The sequence below is a fragment of the Amphibalanus amphitrite genome, unplaced genomic scaffold (genome assembly GCF_019059575.1).
Source record: "Amphibalanus amphitrite isolate SeventyFive unplaced genomic scaffold, NRLGWU_Aamphi_draft 000396F_arrow, whole genome shotgun sequence".
Classification (NCBI taxonomy): Eukaryota; Metazoa; Arthropoda; class Thecostraca; order Balanomorpha; family Balanidae; genus Amphibalanus; species Amphibalanus amphitrite.
Genome location: NW_024881890.1, coordinates 434,431 through 452,361, shown reverse-complemented (window position 1 = coordinate 452,361; position 17,931 = coordinate 434,431). Strand labels below are relative to the sequence as shown.

At 48.0% G+C, this 17,931-nt stretch overlaps 1 long non-coding RNA gene across 1 annotated transcript; it reads right to left on the bottom strand.

Moving 5' to 3' along the window:
- Positions 1 to 2,476: 2,476 nt before the first annotated feature.
- Positions 2,477 to 5,597, bottom strand: LOC122390452. The gene is made up of 2 exons (XR_006258154.1): positions 5,559 to 5,597; positions 2,477 to 3,320 (listed from the first exon to the last, which is right to left on the bottom strand). It is a non-coding gene; the product is annotated as an uncharacterized LOC122390452 (long non-coding RNA).
- Positions 5,598 to 17,931: the final 12,334 nt, after the last annotated feature.

The following is a 17,931-nucleotide window of genomic DNA, read 5'->3' as shown; positions in this document are numbered from 1 at the left end:
GACGAAATGATTCACTTAATTGTTAAGTAATGGGTACCATTAGACCATAAATTTTATCTAGCATCTCACCGTAGATGCAGTAAAAAGTGCTTTACTTTTCAATGTATATAAAGACTTGCTCAGCTCAATCAGTTCACTCTGTATTGGCTCAAGCCGTATCATGCGAACGCAATACAAACTAGAGCACCGACAGCGCAGCGCTCCCCAACTCACTGCTCGCCCAGTCCACCCGGGCCGCCGCCACGACGGCCCCCCGCAAGTAGGCATCCCGCACTGCACCGACAGCCGCGGGCGACCAGCTGACCGGCCAGCTGACCGGCCAGCAGCCGGCGGGCGGCAAGCCGCGGATGGCCGACCCGCCGGCGCGGCGAGGGAGGGGAGGGACGCAGCTGAAAGACCCGACTACATATATATCAAAGAAACATTATATGTAATCATCGATGACGCGACATAAATCTGCTTTATTGGGTTTAGCGGTGTAGTCTGTGATGCCATCACAATGAAAATAGCCTAGTTTTGTAGAGCATCAAATTCTGATTCCATAACGACTCTCGCTAGTCCATTTTCAATTGTAAATAAGCCTTTTATTGCGATGCAAAGTCCCGAAATGGTGCCGACGGCGGCCGGTCCCCCGATGGTACCATACCATAGATCAGAGGGCTGTTCACGGGCCCTGTGTGCGGTCGGACCGCACACAGCCTCCAAGCTCCGCCCACTGCGTCCCTACGTCAGCCATCCGTCACCGCACACAGCGATCGCTGTGGCCGGTCGGGACTGGCCACAGCGGACCGTCCACCGCACGCAGCCGTGACGTCAGAACCGCCTACCCATCCCCTACCCCCACGCCTGCTGGACGCACCGCACACAGCGCACGCAGCAGTGTGCGGTGCCCGTGAACACCCCTCTGGTAAACAGGTTAGTTCACATTCCCGCCGCTATGCGGGCGGCGGCGGCGCCACCTGTCCTCGTGTCCGCCTGACACCGTAACGATATAGGTCTGAGCTCAAATCTCGGTAATGTCGTGCTTTTTTACTATATTTCTCAAAAACGGCACCACGTGCAATAAAGTTGTATATATCATTGGAAAGAGCATCAAAAGTTGTATAACCTATCAACTTTTCACTTAAATATATCTCAACTGTAAAAAGTTATTAAGCAGCAAAGACGCTCCCATTCACTTTCCATGTTAAAATTTTTCATTTTTAAACGAGCCTTAAAAGAACAAACGAATTTGCACAGCTTAAAGAAGCATAACAACATGTTCTATGGTCTTTTCTCAACAAGTCCTGAAAGTTTAAACAAAATCGTATCATATAATTTTGTACAATGAGCGAATGAAAAAGTCTCTGCAAAAACGCCCATTGACTTAACATGGGGAGCGAAAAAAGTTCAACTTTGACCTCGTGCAAAGACACGTTACGAAGTTCTGAGGGGTATACGGCGCACACTAGCGTGTACCCAAACGTGTTTGCCATAAAATGCTGGGAAGAAAACCACCTCTTCCTTGGCTCGTTTTTCCGCTATTCCCGATCGCGCAAAAAGTGTCCAAAACCCCATTGACTTAACATGGGGAAAATGGAATCGCACGTGCCACGTGCCACGAGGTTTTAAGCGAGTAGCGACCGGTGCCAACAGGTAGATCGCCTGCGGGAGCCCATACACTGAAATTTTTAAGAAAATCGAGCCACAAGTTTAGGCCTGACCCAAGTTGCCCCAATTCGCGGCCAGACTTGCAAAACATAGCCCGGAGACGGACCGCTCCGGTTGTTTTTCAATAGAAAAACACAATTCTAACGAATAGTGTTTGTCTTTTCAAACAACCTGCGGTTACGCAGCAAAAACGCCCGCCGCCAAACGAGAGGATGAGCCTTGCACGTGCAGACCGGAGTCGGTGTGTTACAAACTGACGTGCACGGCACCCTAAACTAATAGTATTACCGCAGGGAACACGACGCATTTATAGCCGATACATTTGCTTTTTTTCTTAAATAAGATTGAAACATTGCGAGTACTGGCTTTTCGCCTAGCAGTTGGGCGTGAGGTGAGTGACGATAAAAATTATTTCGCTCTCCCTTGCTCCTGCACCTGCGGAAAGTGGATGGATGGGCATTGGATACTTACTGGAAGGGTGTAATAAGGGCAATACACCACTTCATGCTCCGATAATTGCATTACGTCTATGACGGTGTAAAGTAAAGAATAAAGATGTGTGAAGAAATAGACATCTGACAATTGGCTGACTTCCCTGCCTCCCGGCCGCTACTCAGGTCCACCACTCGCCGTTGTCAGTGCACGGTTTTTCTAGCAAGCTCCAGCCTAGTATTGATCTTATTCAGTATTTACGGTACGAAGATTTGATAACGGAATGTGACGTTTCCACATCATGCTTGATGGTTGAAGTTTGCACCGTTAACAACTACCAAGTCAAGTCGCAGCCCCAGTCATCTGGCACGTCTCTGTCATCGAATAAAGCCAATGAACAAGAAAGTTATTATTTTCCAGCATAAATGAAAATATATAACACTGCTACAGGCGGTACGCGGATGTCATGCACATTACACACAACGATTCAATCGAATAAAAACTGGATTAACCATAAATCAGCACTGGATTAACCATAAATAATAACAGTACAGCACCAAACACTTGAGATGCACATTATAGTACTTTAGAATGCACAGAGGAGTAATGAGACTAAAAGTTTTAACACGCCCTATCTTAAAAAAATATTGAACGAGATATTTCCACAGTGCAAAAACAAAACCGAAATCCGACAAAAAACCGATTCCAGGTTCAATGTCCACAGATTTAAAAACAAAACTTTCAAGTGCCCCCATGGTAAAAAAAAAAAAATGACCAAAGACGGAATTGTAACAAAGAATAAATAAAGATATGTGCGGCAAACGAAGGGCGGCACTGGACGAGCGTCTGCACAAAGTAGGCGCACAGAGTTACTCCTTAGCCCAGCGGGCAGCAGCAAATGAATTACAACCAAAGGAAGAATATGCATTAGTCTATTAAGGCTCATCGCACCATGACGAGGCACAGCTAGGATAACGCGATTCGCCTGCGTCCTCCAGGCGAGAAGCACCTCGAGTAGGCTGCCGTGTCTTGACCAACTGCCGCATCCGTCGTCCGCGCCGCAGGCCTCCCAGTAGTGCCTCGGAGTAGTGCCTCCATCGCATCGGCCGTCGACCGGCGTGGGGCCCGGATGTGACTAGTGCAGCTCCGTGGGGTGCCCTGCCGCGCTCTGCCGAGTGTGCAGAGAGCAGGTAGACTGGTGGCGGTGAAGAAAACAAGCAGTTATCTTCTTTCGGGATCTGTAAAGAAGCATTCTACTAAAAACTACATCCAAAACGTTTTCCATATTTTTTTTTTACAGAACACAATGCAGTAGCCAAAATAGATATGAAGTATGTGAAGACAACAGTCTACTGCCATTAGATAACTGATCCTGATGGACAAATACATTAGATACTAGTAAATCATAAGGTGGTTCAAAGGCACACTTTGCAGCTCCAGTAAAAAATCACTGTTTTTCATACTTCATACTGTAAGGGGAAAGGGTGGGGTGGGGATGCAGCCAAGAGTGCATCATATGGGGTTGTAGTGGTCGGACCATCTGGAGCAATAGCCTGTTTTTGCCGTTTTTAATGTTAACCCTATGGCGCACATGAGCACGCGCCACGGGCGCACCCCCGGCCGAATCGTGCCCAAAAGCTAATACGACCTGTTGAATTACATGACCCACGAGTCGTGAAAATTTCACCCTCGTGCGTCAATCGACGGCGCCGCAATATCCGTTTTGGGGCATCACGCCGCCTATAAGCCTCGCAAAAGCGTCCGCACGGCCGGCCGGCCGGCCGGCCGGCCGCTCATACTCAGAAATTTCCGTTAATCTAAGGAAAGACTTCGCTCGCTTCGCTCGCTCCGTAACAAAAGTGACACCTCTCCGTTTTACACGTGTCACGTGCAGTGGAGGTCACCCGCAAGCATTGTCCATAGTAAATACTTGTAAGAAGAGTATACGCTACCCCACACAAAAAACCGCAAGTGTAACAGTGTCCGTCCCCCTCCCCGGCGCCGTTTTCCTCCAGGGGAGGCGCCCCAGCCGCCGTACTGGGGCGTAGCGGAGTCCGTGCTTTTAGCACAGCAAAATATCCACCCAGGCTAGATTAACGTCACGACAACCTAGGATTAAGAGTGGCTAGACTTCAGACTTCATGCAGACTTAACATTGAAGTATTATATATGCAACTAAATGACACACATGGTGTTTGTTCTAACCTTCTCAACAGAAAGTGAACGTGTCAGGACAGCACCCCTTGGTGACCATTATATTCAAGGGGTGCAGGAACTGATTCCCCAGGGGTGAAGCGATAGAAGCAAAAACATGAGTCACTAGTTCCCTCCTGTGTCTTCCCTCCTGCAGAAAAAAAAATACATGTGTGATGCCCAATGTGACTGATAACTGCATATTATAAAGCTGGAAATATTGTACAAAGTTGTGACAACACAAGCAAACTATGCATGTCACTGCTCTTGTATAACTTTTCTATTTTTATTGCTATATGAGACCTCACAAGACACAAAAATATGCATGGTTAGAAAGTGGGTAACAATACATTTCAAATGAACTAAGCAGATTATTTCTAAGCTCCTTTAAGTCCCAATTTCTGCTATATTTCGCTTGTTGTCACTTCATATTTTGAACTCAAGGTGCCTTGTGGATTTACCTCAGGTATGTAGGTAAATCCACAAGGATTTATGGGCTTTACCACAGTTGAGTAGCTGCTCCCTCAATTTAAGTTTCTCGTTAAATTTCATTGAGGCGTTGCAAGATGGGCTGAAGCCGAATCCTCTTCCCTGTTTAGCTGATGCTCATAATACCTGAACATTTTTAATTCCAATTTTTATAGCTGTTAACAATTGGTAAAGGCCCATGTACCTAGACAACAATGACTTTACAGAAGAAACCCCTGGCTGTGTTTCATGGGCGCGCTGCCAGCCGCTGCCAGCGCATTCCGCGTGAGCTAGCGTCAACCTCCGGTAGTGTTGGAGGTATAGGCTTGTTGATGTCTCTATGGAAGCCAAAAGCGGCTGGCAGAGTGCTGTGATATGCTGTGATACACCACCCTTATTTTTGCACAATAATGCTGTGATAACTGTTCCTGCAAAAAATATAAGGTGAAGTGAAGTAAAATCAGGTCAAACATTAATATATACCCGAAAATAGCAGTGTTTGGAGTACCTATATTCACATTACCAATAATATAAAATCAGGTCAAACATTAATATATACCAGAAAATAGCAGTGTTTGCCGTTTGGAGTACCTATATTCACATTACCAATAATATGATACACAACAGGCCATAGAAAACCAGTGAATCAGAATGTTGAATTGTACCCCAATTTCAATATCAATATGGCACTTGGCAATAACAGTTAAACACACCGTTTTTGATGTTAAATCAACAGAGAAAACTCCTGAACATAAAAAATGATCAGAATGTATAATAAGGATAACAGTATAAATAAAAATCGACGACATCAGCACCTATCATCGCCGTTCCACATTCACCACTCCCCATTCCACGCACAGATTGTTTACTCCTTGGTTTACCCCGTGTTCGCAGTCTCCCTGACGACGGAGATTCTTTACGCCCACCGACCAATCACGTTCAAGATCAGCGGGGCTTGGCCGCAGTTCTCGAACGCTATTTGCCAGATTAAGCAGGACCTTCGTCGTCAGTAAACTGTGAACACGGCGTTACATATTTCGCTATGGTAACAAAAGCGCCAGAATTGACTACCAGAATTGGATCCGAAGGTCAAATGGGTCACGTGACTGACAAGTTCAGATGGACAACACCAGGAAAACGGAACAACGTGCAATAACGTTCTATATATCATTGGAAAGAGCATCAAAAGTTGTATAAAATATCAACTTTTGACTTAAACATATCTTAAACGTAAAAAGTTATTAAGCATCAAAGACGCTCCCATTGACTTTCAAAGTTAAAATTTTTCATTTTTAAACGAGCTTCAAAAGAGCAAACGAATTCTGACAGCTTAACGAAGCATAACACCATGTTCTATGGTCTTTTCTCAACAAGTCCTGAAAGTTTAAACAAAATCGTATCATATAATTTTGTACAATGAGCGAATGAAAAAGTCTCTGCAAAAACGCCCATTGACTTAACATGGGGAGCGAAAAAAATTCAACTTTGACCTCGTGCAAAGACACGTTACGAAGTTCTGAGGGGTATACGGCGCACACCAGCGTGTACCCAAACGTGTTTGCCATAAAATGCTGGGAAGAAAACCACCTCTTCCTTGGCTCGTTTTCCCGCCATTGGCGATCGCGCAAAAAGTGTCCAAAACCCCGTTGACTTAACATGGGGAAAATGGAATCGCACGTGCCACGTGCCACGAGGTTTTAAGCGAGTAGCGACCGGTGCCAACAGGTAGATCGCCTGCGGGAGCCCATACACTGAAATTTTTAAGAAAATCGAGCCACAAGTTTAGGCCTGACCCAAGTTGCCCCAATTCGCGGCCAGACATGCAAAACATAGCCCGGAGAAGGACCGCTCCGGTTGTTTTTCAATAGAAAAACACAATTCTAACGAATAGTGTTTGTCTTTTCAAACAACCTGCGGTTACAGCATCTGCGATGCTGGGCTCCGCATCGCGGGACCGCAGGTTGTTTGAGCAAGCACCTTTGTAAACGCAGCAAAAACGCCCGCCGCCAAACGAGAGGATGAGCCTTGCACGTGCAGACCGGAGTCGGTGTGCTACGAACTGACGTGCACGGCATCCTATTCGCCGGTCTATAGCGGTGTGCCAAATTTGAGTGCAATCGACCCGGCCGTTTTCGAGATCTGGAAGCGACACCCTGCACGTGCGCACGTGCAGCCTGGGCCCCAATTGACTTGTGCACGGCACTCTATTCGCCAGTTTCTAGCGATGTACCAAATTTAATCTGAATCGGCCCAGCCGTTTCCAAGATCGGGAAACGACCCCTACACGTGCGCACGTGCAGCTGCACCCCAACCGCGGCACATGAAAATACATACTTACGGACTTGTGCACGGCACCCTACTAACCAGTCTCTAGTGGTATGCCAAATTTGAGCACAGTCGGCCCGGCCGTTCTCGAGATCTGGAAGCGTCGTCCTGCACGTGCGCACGTGCAAAATGAGTCCCATCTGATTTGTGCACGGCACCCTACTCGCCGATCCCTAACGGTGTGCCAACTTTGATCACAATCGGCCCAGCCGTTCTCGAGATCTGGAAGCGTCACCCTGCCCGTGCGCACGTGCAGCGGCACCCCAACCGTGACACATGGAAATGCATTGCGCGGCAGGTGCCTACAACCATACCAAGTATCAGCGCAATCGGCAAACTAACTACAGAGTTATTAGACTTGTTAACGAACTGACACCTCTTCGTTTTGCACGTGGCACGTGCATTAGGGGTCACCCATACGCATCGAGAATAGCACAATACGTGTAAGAAAGGGAGGAGCTGTCCCACACAAAAGACCGCGAGTGAAGCGGTCAAGCGGTTGTGGAGATATAACCTTTGCAAAGGCGCCCCACAACGGCCGACTGCTAATATTCAGCAATAATCAGTGTCGCGTCCGCACATGGGAGGTGTCCCCTTCACCTGTTCGTATATTCTAATGTGGTTGGGTTCAAGTCACAGTCGAGCCCTGCTTTTTTACAACTTTTCTTGAAAACGGCACACCGTGCAGTGACGTTCTATACATCAGTGGAAAGAGCATCAAAAGTTGTATATTATATTAACTTTTCACCTATGTATATTACTAACGATAAAAGTTATAGAGGAATAAAGACGCACCCATTGACTTTCCATGTTAAAAATTTTCATTTTCAAACGAACTTTATTAGAAAAAACGATTTCTGCCAGCTTAACGAAGCATACCAACATGTACTATGCTCCTTTCTCTACAAGATATAAGAGTTTGGGCGAAATCTATCTCTAAAATTTTGTACAAAGATCGAATGAAAATGTCTCTGCAAAGTCTCGACATCGCCGTCCATTGACTTAACATGGGACACAGCAAAATTCCAACTTTGACCTCGTGCAAAGACACGTTCCGAGATTCTGAGGGGTATACAGCGCACACTGGCGTGTACCGGAACGTGTTTGCCATAAAATGCTGGGAAGAAAACCACCCCTTTCTTGGCTCGTTTTTCCGCCATTCGCGATCGCGCAAAAAGTGTCCAAACCCCCATTGACTTAACATGGGGAAAATGGAATCGCACGTGCCACGTGCCACGAGGTTTTAAGCGAGTAGCGACCGGTGCCATCAGGTAGATCGCCTCCGGGAGCCCATACACTGAACTTTTTACGAAGATTGTACATTTCGTCTAGGCCCCAATCAAGATGTCTCGATTCGCTGCCAGACTTGCAAAACATAGCCCGGAGAACGACCGCTCCGGTTGTTTTTCAATAGAAAAACACAATTCTAACGAATAGTGTTTGTCTTTTCAAACAACCTGCGGTTACCCGCCGCCAAACGAGAGGATGAGCCTTGCACGTGCAGACCGGAGTCGGTGTGCTACGAACTGACGTGCACGGCATCCTATTCGCCGGTCTATAGCGGTGTGCCAAATTTGAGTGCAATCGACCCGGCCGTTTTCGAGATCTGGAAGCGACACCCTGCACGTGCGCACGTGCAGCCTGGGCCCCAATTGACTTGTGCACGGCACTCTATTCGCCAGTTTCTAGCGATGTACCAAATTTAATCTGAATCGGCCCAGCCGTTTCCAAGATCGGGAAACGACCCCTACACGTGCGCACGTGCAGCTGCACCCCAACCGCGGCACATGAAAATACATACTTACGGACTTGTGCACGGCACCCTACTAACCAGTCTCTAGTGGTATGCCAAATTTGAGCACAGTCGGCCCGGCCGTTCTCGAGATCTGGAAGCGTCGTCCTGCACGTGCGCACGTGCAAAATGAGTCCCATCTGATTTGTGCACGGCACCCTACTCGCCGATCCCTAACGGTGTGCCAACTTTGATCACAATCGGCCCAGCCGTTCTCGAGATCTGGAAGCGTCACCCTGCCCGTGCGCACGTGCAGCGGCACCCCAACCGTGACACATGGAAATGCATTGCGCGGCAGGTGCCTACAACCATACCAAGTATCAGCGCAATCGGCAAACTAACTACAGAGTTATTAGACTTGTTAACGAACTGACACCTCTTCGTTTTGCACGTGGCACGTGCATTAGGGGTCACCCATACGCATCGAGAATAGCACAATACGTGTAAGAAAGGGAGGAGCTGTCCCACACAAAAGACCGCGAGTGAAGCGGTCAAGCGGTTGTGGAGATATAACCTTTGCAAAGGCGCCACACAACGGCCGACTGCTAATATTCAGCAATAATCAGTGTCGCGTCCGCACATGGGAGGTGTCCCCTTCACCTGTTCGTATATTCTAATGTGGTTGGGTTCAAGTCACAGTCGAGCCCTGCTTTTTTACAACTTTTCTTGAAAACGGCACACCGTGCAGTGACGTTCTATACATCAGTGGAAAGAGCATCAAAAGTTGTATATTATATTAACTTTTCACCTATGTATATTACTAACGATAAAAGTTATAGAGGAATAAAGACGCACCCATTGACTTTCCATGTTAAAAATTTTCATTTTCAAACGAACTTTATTAGAAAAAACGATTTCTGCCAGCTTAACGAAGCATACCAACATGTACTATGCTCCTTTCTCTACAAGATATAAGAGTTTGGGCGAAATCTATCTCTAAAATTTTGTACAAAGATCGAATGAAAATGTCTCTGCAAAGTCTCGACATCGCCGTCCATTGACTTAACATGGGACACAGCAAAATTCCAACTTTGACCTCGTGCAAAGACACGTTCCGAGATTCTGAGGGGTATACAGCGCACACTGGCGTGTACCGGAACGTGTTTGCCATAAAATGCTGGGAAGAAAACCACCCCTTTCTTGGCTCGTTTTTCCGCCATTCGCGATCGCGCAAAAAGTGTCCAAACCCCCATTGACTTAACATGGGGAAAATGGAATCGCACGTGCCACGTGCCACGAGGTTTTAAGCGAGTAGCGACCGGTGCCATCAGGTAGATCGCCTCCGGGAGCCCATACACTGAACTTTTTACGAAGATTGTACATTTCGTCTAGGCCCCAATCAAGATGTCTCGATTCGCTGCCAGACTTGCAAAACATAGCCCGGAGAACGACCGCTCCGGTTGTTTTTCAATAGAAAAACACAATTCTAACGAATAGTGTTTGTCTTTTCAAACAACCTGCGGTTACCGGCATCTGCGATGCCGGGCTCCGCATCGCGGGACCGCAGGTTGTTTGAGCAAGCACCTTTGTAAACGCAGCAAAAACGCCCGCCACCAAACGAGAGAATGAGCCTTGCACGTGCAGACCGGAGTCGGTGTGCTACGGACTGACGTGCACTGCACCCTATTCGCCGGTCTATAGCGGTGTGCCAAATTTGAGTGCAATCGACCCGGTCGTTTTCGAGATCTGGAAGCGACACCCTGCACGTGCGCACGTGCAGCCTAGGCCCCAATTGACTTGTGCACGGCACTCTATTCGCCGGTTTCTAGCGGTGTACCAAATTGGAGCTCAATCAGCCCCGTCAATTTCAAGATCTGGAAGCGACCCCTACACGTGCGCTGGTGCAACTGCACCCCAACCGTGGCACATGAAAATACATACTAACTGACTTGTGCACGGCACCCTACTAACCAGTCTCTAGCGGTATGCCAAATTTCAGCAGAGTCGGCCCAGCCGTTCTTGAGATCTGGAAGCGTCAGCCTGCACGTGCGCACGTGCATAGCGGGTCCCATCTGACTTGTGCACGGCACCCTACTTACCAGCCTCTAGCGGTGTGCCAAGTTTGATCACAATCGGCCCAGCCGTTCTCGACATCTGGAAGCGTCACCCTGCCCGTGCGCACGTGCAGTTGCACCCCTACCAAGACACGTGGAAATGCATCGCCTGGAATGTGTCTACCTCCATGCCAAGTTTTAGCGCAATCGGCCCAGTAATTACCGCGAGCTATTGCACTTATTACAAAACAGGCACCTCTTGGCTTTGCACGTGGAACGTGCGTTAGGGGTCACCCATATGCATCGAGAGTAGCACACTATGTGAAAGAAGGAAAAAAGCTACCCAACACAAAAAACCGCACGTGTATCAGCCCAGTGGTTGCCGAGATATAAGTCGTACAAAAACGTCCCCACGGCGGCCGGCCGCTATTTAGCAGTAAAATCGTGTCGCATCCTTCTATGGGAGGTATCCCCGTCACCTGTTCGTATACTGTCTGAGCAAAGACCATACGTTACGGTCCAAACTCCATAGTGAGGCGGACATACGAATTTACGAGAGTTTAGCGACGAAATGATTCACTTAATTGTTAAGTAATGGGTACCATTAGGTAGACCATAAATTTTATCTAGCATCTCACCGTAGATGCAGTAAAAAGTGCTTTACTTTTCAATGTATATAAAGACTTGCTCAGCTCAATCAGTTCACTCTGTATTGGCTCAAGCCGTATCATGCGAACGCAATGCAAACTAGAGCACCGACAGCGCAGCGCTCCCCAACTCACTGCTCGCCCAGTCCACCCGGGCCGCCGCCACGACGGCCCCCCGCAAGTAGGCATCCCGCACTGCACCGACAGCCGCGGGCGACCAGCTGACCGGCCAGCTGACCGGCCAGCAGCCGGCGGGCGGCAGGGCGCGGATGGCCGACCCGCCGGCGCGGCGAGGGAGGGGAGGAACGCAGCTGAAAGACCCGACTACATATATATCAAAGAAACATTATATGTAATCATCGATGACGCGACATAAATCTGCTTTATTGGGGTTAGCGGTGTAGTCTGTGATGCCATCACAATGAAAATAGGCGCCTAGTTTTGTACAGCATCAAATTCTGATTCCATAACGACTCTCGCTAGTCCATTTTCAATTGTAAATAAGCCTTTTATTGCGATGCAAAGTCCCGAAATGGTGCCGACGGCGGCCGGTCCCCCGATGGTACCATACCATAGATGGTAAACAGGTTAGTTCACATTCCCGCCGCTATGCGGGCGGCGGCGGCGCCACCTGTCCTCGTGTCCGCCTGACACCGTAACGATATAGGTCTGAGCTCAAATCTCGGTAATGTCGTGCTTTTTTACTATATTTCTCAAAAACGGCACCACGTGCAATAAAGTTGTATATATCATTGGAAAGAGCATCAAAAGTTGTATAAAATATCAACTTTTCACTTGAATATGTCTTCAAGGTACAAAGTTATTAAGCACCAAAGACGCTCCCATTGACTTTCCATGTTAAAATTTTTCATTTTTAAAGAAGCCTAAAGACAACAAACGAATTTGCACAGCTTAAAGAAGCATAACAACATGTTCTATGGTCTTTTCTCAACAAGTCCTGAAAGTTTAAACAAAATCGTATCATATAATTTTGTACAATGAGCGAATGAAAAAGTCTCTGCAAAAACGCCCATTGACTTAACATGGGGAGCGAAAAAAGTTCAACTTTGACCTCGTGCAAAGACACGTTACGAAGTTCTGAGGGGTATACGGCGCACACTAGCGTGTACCTGAACGTGTTTGCCATAAAATGCTGGGAAGAAAACCACCTCTTCCTTGGCTCGTTTTCCCGCTATTCGCGATTGCGCAAAAAGTGTCCAAAACCCCGTTGACTTAACATGGGGAAAATGGAATCGCACGTGCCACGTGCCACGAGGTTTTAAGCGAGTAGCGACCGGTGCCAACAGGTAGATCGCCTGCGGGAGCCCATACACTGAAATTTTTAAGAAAATCGAGCCACAAGTTTAGGCCTGACCCAAGTTGCCCCAATTCGCGGCCAGACTTGCAAAACATAGCCCGGAGACGGACCGCTCCGGTTGTTTTTCAATAGAAAAACACAATTCTAACGAATAGTGTTTGTCTTTTCAAACAACCTGCGGTTACAAAACATAGCCCGGAGAACGACCGCTCCGGTTGTTTTTCAATAGAAAAACACAATTCTAACGAATAGTGTTTGTCTTTTCAAACAACCTGCGGTTACATACGTTACGGTCCAAACTCCATAGTGAGGCGGACATACGAATTTACGAGAGTTTAGCGACGAAATGATTCACTTAATTGTTAAGTAATGGGCACCATTAGACCATAAATTTTATCTAGCATCTCACCGTAGATGCAGTAAAAAGTGCTTTACTTTTCAATGTATATAAAGACTTGCTCAGCTCAATCAGTTCACTCTGTATTGGCTCAAGCCGTATCATGCGAACGCAATACAAACTAGAGCACCGACAGCGCAGCGCTCCCCAACTCACTGCTCGCCCAGTCCACCCGGGCCGCCGCCACGACGGCCCCCCGCAAGTAGGCATCCCGCACTGCACCGACAGCCGCGGGCGACCAGCTGACCGGCCAGCTGACCGGCCAGCAGCCGGCGGGCGGCAAGCCGCGGATGGCCGACCCGCCGGCGCGGCGAGGGAGGGGAGGGACGCAGCTGAAAGACCCGACTACATATATATCAAAGAAACATTATATGTAATCATCGATGACGCGACATAAATCTGCTTTATTGGGTTTAGCGGTGTAGTCTGTGATGCCATCACAATGAAAATAGCCTAGTTTTGTAGAGCATCAAATTCTGATTCCATAACGACTCTCGCTAGTCCATTTTCAATTGTAAATAAGCCTTTTATTGCGATGCAAAGTCCCGAAATGGTGCCGACGGCGGCCGGTCCCCCGATGGTACCATACCATAGATCAGAGGGCTGTTCACGGGCCCTGTGTGCGGTCGGACCGCACATAGCCTCCAAGCTCCGCCCACTGCGTCCCTACGTCAGCCTTCCGTCACCGCACACAGCGATCGCTGTGGCCGGTCGGGACTGGCCACAGCGGACCGTCCACCGCACGCAGCCGTGACGTCAGAACCGCCTACCCATCCCCTACCCCCACGCCTGCTGGACGCACCGCACACAGCGCACGCAGCAGTGTGCGGTGCCCGTGAACACCCCTCTGGTAAACAGGTTAGTTCACATTCCCGCCGCTATGCGGGCGGCGGCGGCGCCACCTGTCCTCGTGTCCGCCTGACACCGTAACGATATAGGTCTGAGCTCAAATCTCGGTAATGTCGTGCTTTTTTACTATATTTCTCAAAAACGGCACCACGTGCAATAAAGTTGTATATATCATTGGAAAGAGCATCAAAAGTTGTATAACCTATCAACTTTTCACTTAAATATATCTCAACTGTAAAAAGTTATTAAGCAGCAAAGACGCTCCCATTCACTTTCCATGTTAAAATTTTTCATTTTTAAACGAGCCTAAAAAGAACAAACGAATTTGCACAGCTTAAAGAAGCATAACAACATGTTCTATGGTCTTTTCTCAACAAGTCCTGAAAGTTTAAACAAAATCGTATCATATAATTTTGTACAATGAGCGAATGAAAAAGTCTCTGCAAAAACGCCCATTGACTTAACATGGGGAGCGAAAAAAGTTCAACTTTGACCTCGTGCAAAGACACGTTACGAAGTTCTGAGGGGTATACGGCGCACACCAGCGTGTACCCAAACGTGTTTGCCATAAAATGCTGGGATGAAAACCACCCCTTCCTTGGCTCGTTTTCCCGCTATTCGCGATTGCGCAAAAAGTGTCCAAAACCCCGTTGACTTAACATGGGGAAAATGGAATCGCACGTGCCACGTGCCACGAGGTTTTAAGCGAGTAGCGACCGGTGCCAACAGGTAGATCGCCTGCGGGAGCCCATACACTGAAATTTTTAAGAAAATCGAGCCACAAGTTTAGGCCTGACCCAAGTTGCCCCAATTCGCGGCCAGACATGCAAAACATAGCCCGGAGAAGGACCGCTCCGGTTGTTTTTCAATAGAAAAACACAATTCTAACGAATAGTGTTTGTCTTTTCAAACAACCTGCGGTTACACTGAAATTTTTAAGAAAATCGAGCCACAAGTTTAGGCCTGACCCAAGTTGCCCCAATTCGCGGCCAGACATGCAAAACATAGCCCGGAGAAGGACCGCTCCGGTTGTTTTTCAATAGAAAAACACAATTCTAACGAATAGTGTTTGTCTTTTCAAACAACCTGCGGTTACCAGCATCTGCGATGCTGGGCTCCGCATCGCGGGACCGCAGGTTGTTTGAGCAAGCACCTCTGTAACGTCGCAAAAGCGCCCGCCGCCAAACGAGAGGATGAGCCTTGCACGTGCAGACCGGAATGGGTGTGCTACGAAATGACGTGCACTGCACTCTGCTAACCGGTCTCTAGCGGTGTGCCAAATTTGAGTGCAATCGACCCGGCCGTTTTCGAGATCTGGAAGCGACACCCTGCACGTGCGCACGTGCAAAATGGTCCCATCTGACTTTTGCACGGCACCCTATTCGCCGGTCTCTAGCGGTGTACCAAATTTGAGCTCAATCGGCCCGGCCGTTCTCGAGATCTGAAAGTGTCACCCTGCACGTGCGCACGTGCAGCTGCATCCCAACCGTGACCCATGAAAATACATACTAACTGACTTGCGCACGGCACCCTACTGATCGGTCTCTAAAGGTGTGCCAAATTTGAATGCAATCGGTCCGGCCGTTCCTGAGATCTGGAAGCGTCACCCTGCACGTGCGCACGTGCAACCTGGGACCCAACTGATCTGTGCAAGGCACCCTACTACGCGGTCTCTGACGGTGTGCCAAATTTGAACTCAATCGGCCCGGCCGGTCACGAGATCTGGAAGCGTCACCCTGCACGTGCGCACGTGCAGCGGCACCCCTACCGTGGCACATGAAAATGGATCGCCTGGTAGGTGACTACCTGCATGCCAAGTTTCAGCGCAATTGGCCCAGTAATTACCGAGTTATTGCACTTATTACAAAACTGACACCTGTCCGTATTACACGTGTCACGTGCAGTAGGGGTCACTCGCATGCATCGTCCATAGTAAAATACTTCTAAGAAGGGTATACGCTACCCCACACAAAAAAAAACCGCAAGTGTATTGGTCCAGTGGCTGCGGAGATATAAGTCGTACAAAAACGTCCCCACGGCGGCCGGCTGCTAATGTTTAGTATTAAATCGCATCCTTCAATGGGAGGTATCCCTGTCACCTGTTCGTATACTGTCTGAGCCAAGACCATATATAGGTCTGAGCTCAAATCTCGGTAAAGTCGTGCTTTTTTACCAAATTCCTCAAAAACGGCACAACGTGCAATAACTTTCTATATATCATTGGAAAGAGCATCAAAAGTTGTATAACCTATCAACTTTTCACTTAAATATATCTCAACTGTAAAAAGTTATTTAGCAGCAAAGACGCTCCTATTGACTTTCCATGTTAAAATTTTTCATTTTTAAACGAGCCTAAAAAGAACAAACGAATTTGCACAGCTTAAAGAAGCATAACAACATGTTCTATGGTCTTTTCTCAACAAGTCTTGAAAGTTTAAACAAAATCGTATCATATAATTTTGTACAATGAGCGAATGAAAAAGTCTCTGCAAAAACGCCCATTGACTTAACATGGGGAGCGAAAAAAGTTCAACTTTGACCTCGTGCAAAGACACGTTACGAAGTTCTGAGGGGTATACGGCGCACACTAGCGTGTACCCAAACGTGTTTGCCATAAAATGCTGGGAAGAAAACCACCTCTTCCTTGGCTCGTTTTCCCGCCATTGGCGATCGCGCAAAAAGTGTCCCAAACCCCGTTGACTTAACATGGGGAAAATGGAATCGCACGTGCCACGTGCCACGAGGTTTTAAGCGAGTAGCGACCGGTGCCATCAGGTAGATCGCCTCCGGGAGCCCATACCCTGAACTTTTTACGAAGATTGAGCGATTCGTCTAGGCTGGAATCAAGATGTCTCGATTCGCTGCCAGACTTGCAAAACATAGCCCGGAGAAGGACCGCTCCGGTTGTTTTTCAATAGAAAAACACAATTCTAACGAATAGTGTTTGTCTTTTCAAACAACCTGCGGTTATTACGAAGATTGAGCGATTCGTTTAGGCCCCGGTCAAGTTGTACTGATTCGCGGCCAGACTTGCAAAACATAGCCCGGAGAACGACCGCTCCGGTTGTTTTTCAATAGAAAAACACAATTCTAACGAATAGTGTTTGTCTTTTCAAACAACCTGCGGTTAAATTTGAGTGCAATCGGTCCAGCCGTTCTTGAAATCTGGAAGCGTCACCCTGCACGTGCGCACGTGCAAGATGGGTCCAAACTGACTTGCGCACGGCACCCTACTAATCGGTCTCTAGCGGTGTACCAAATTTGAACTCAATCGGCCCGGCCGTTCTCGAGATCTGGAAGCGTCACCCTGCACGTGCGCACGTGCAGTTGCACCCCAATCGTGGCACATGGAAATACATACTAAATGACTGCAACCTACTGATCGGTATCAAGCGTTATGCCAAATTTGAACACAATCGGTCCAGCCGTTCTCGAGATCTGGAAGCGTCACCCTGCACGTGCGCACGTGCAGTTGCACCCCTACGAAGACACATGGAAATGCATCGCCTGGAAAGTGTCTACCTCCATGCCAAGTTTTAGCGCAATCGGCCCAGTAATTACCGCGAGCTATTGCGCTTATTACAAAACAGGCACCTCTTGGCTTTGCACGTGGAACGTGCGTTAGGGGTCACCCATATGCATCGAGAGTAGCACACTATGTGAAAGAAGGGAAAAAGCTACCCCACACAAAAAAAACGCACGTGTATCAGCCCAGTGGTTGCCGAGATATAAGTCGTACAAAAACGTCCCCACGGCGGCCGGCCGCTATTTAGCAGTAAAATCGTGTCGCATCCTTCTATTAGAGGTATCCCCGTCACCTGTTCGTATACTGTCTGAGCAAAGGCCATACGTTACGGTCCAAACTC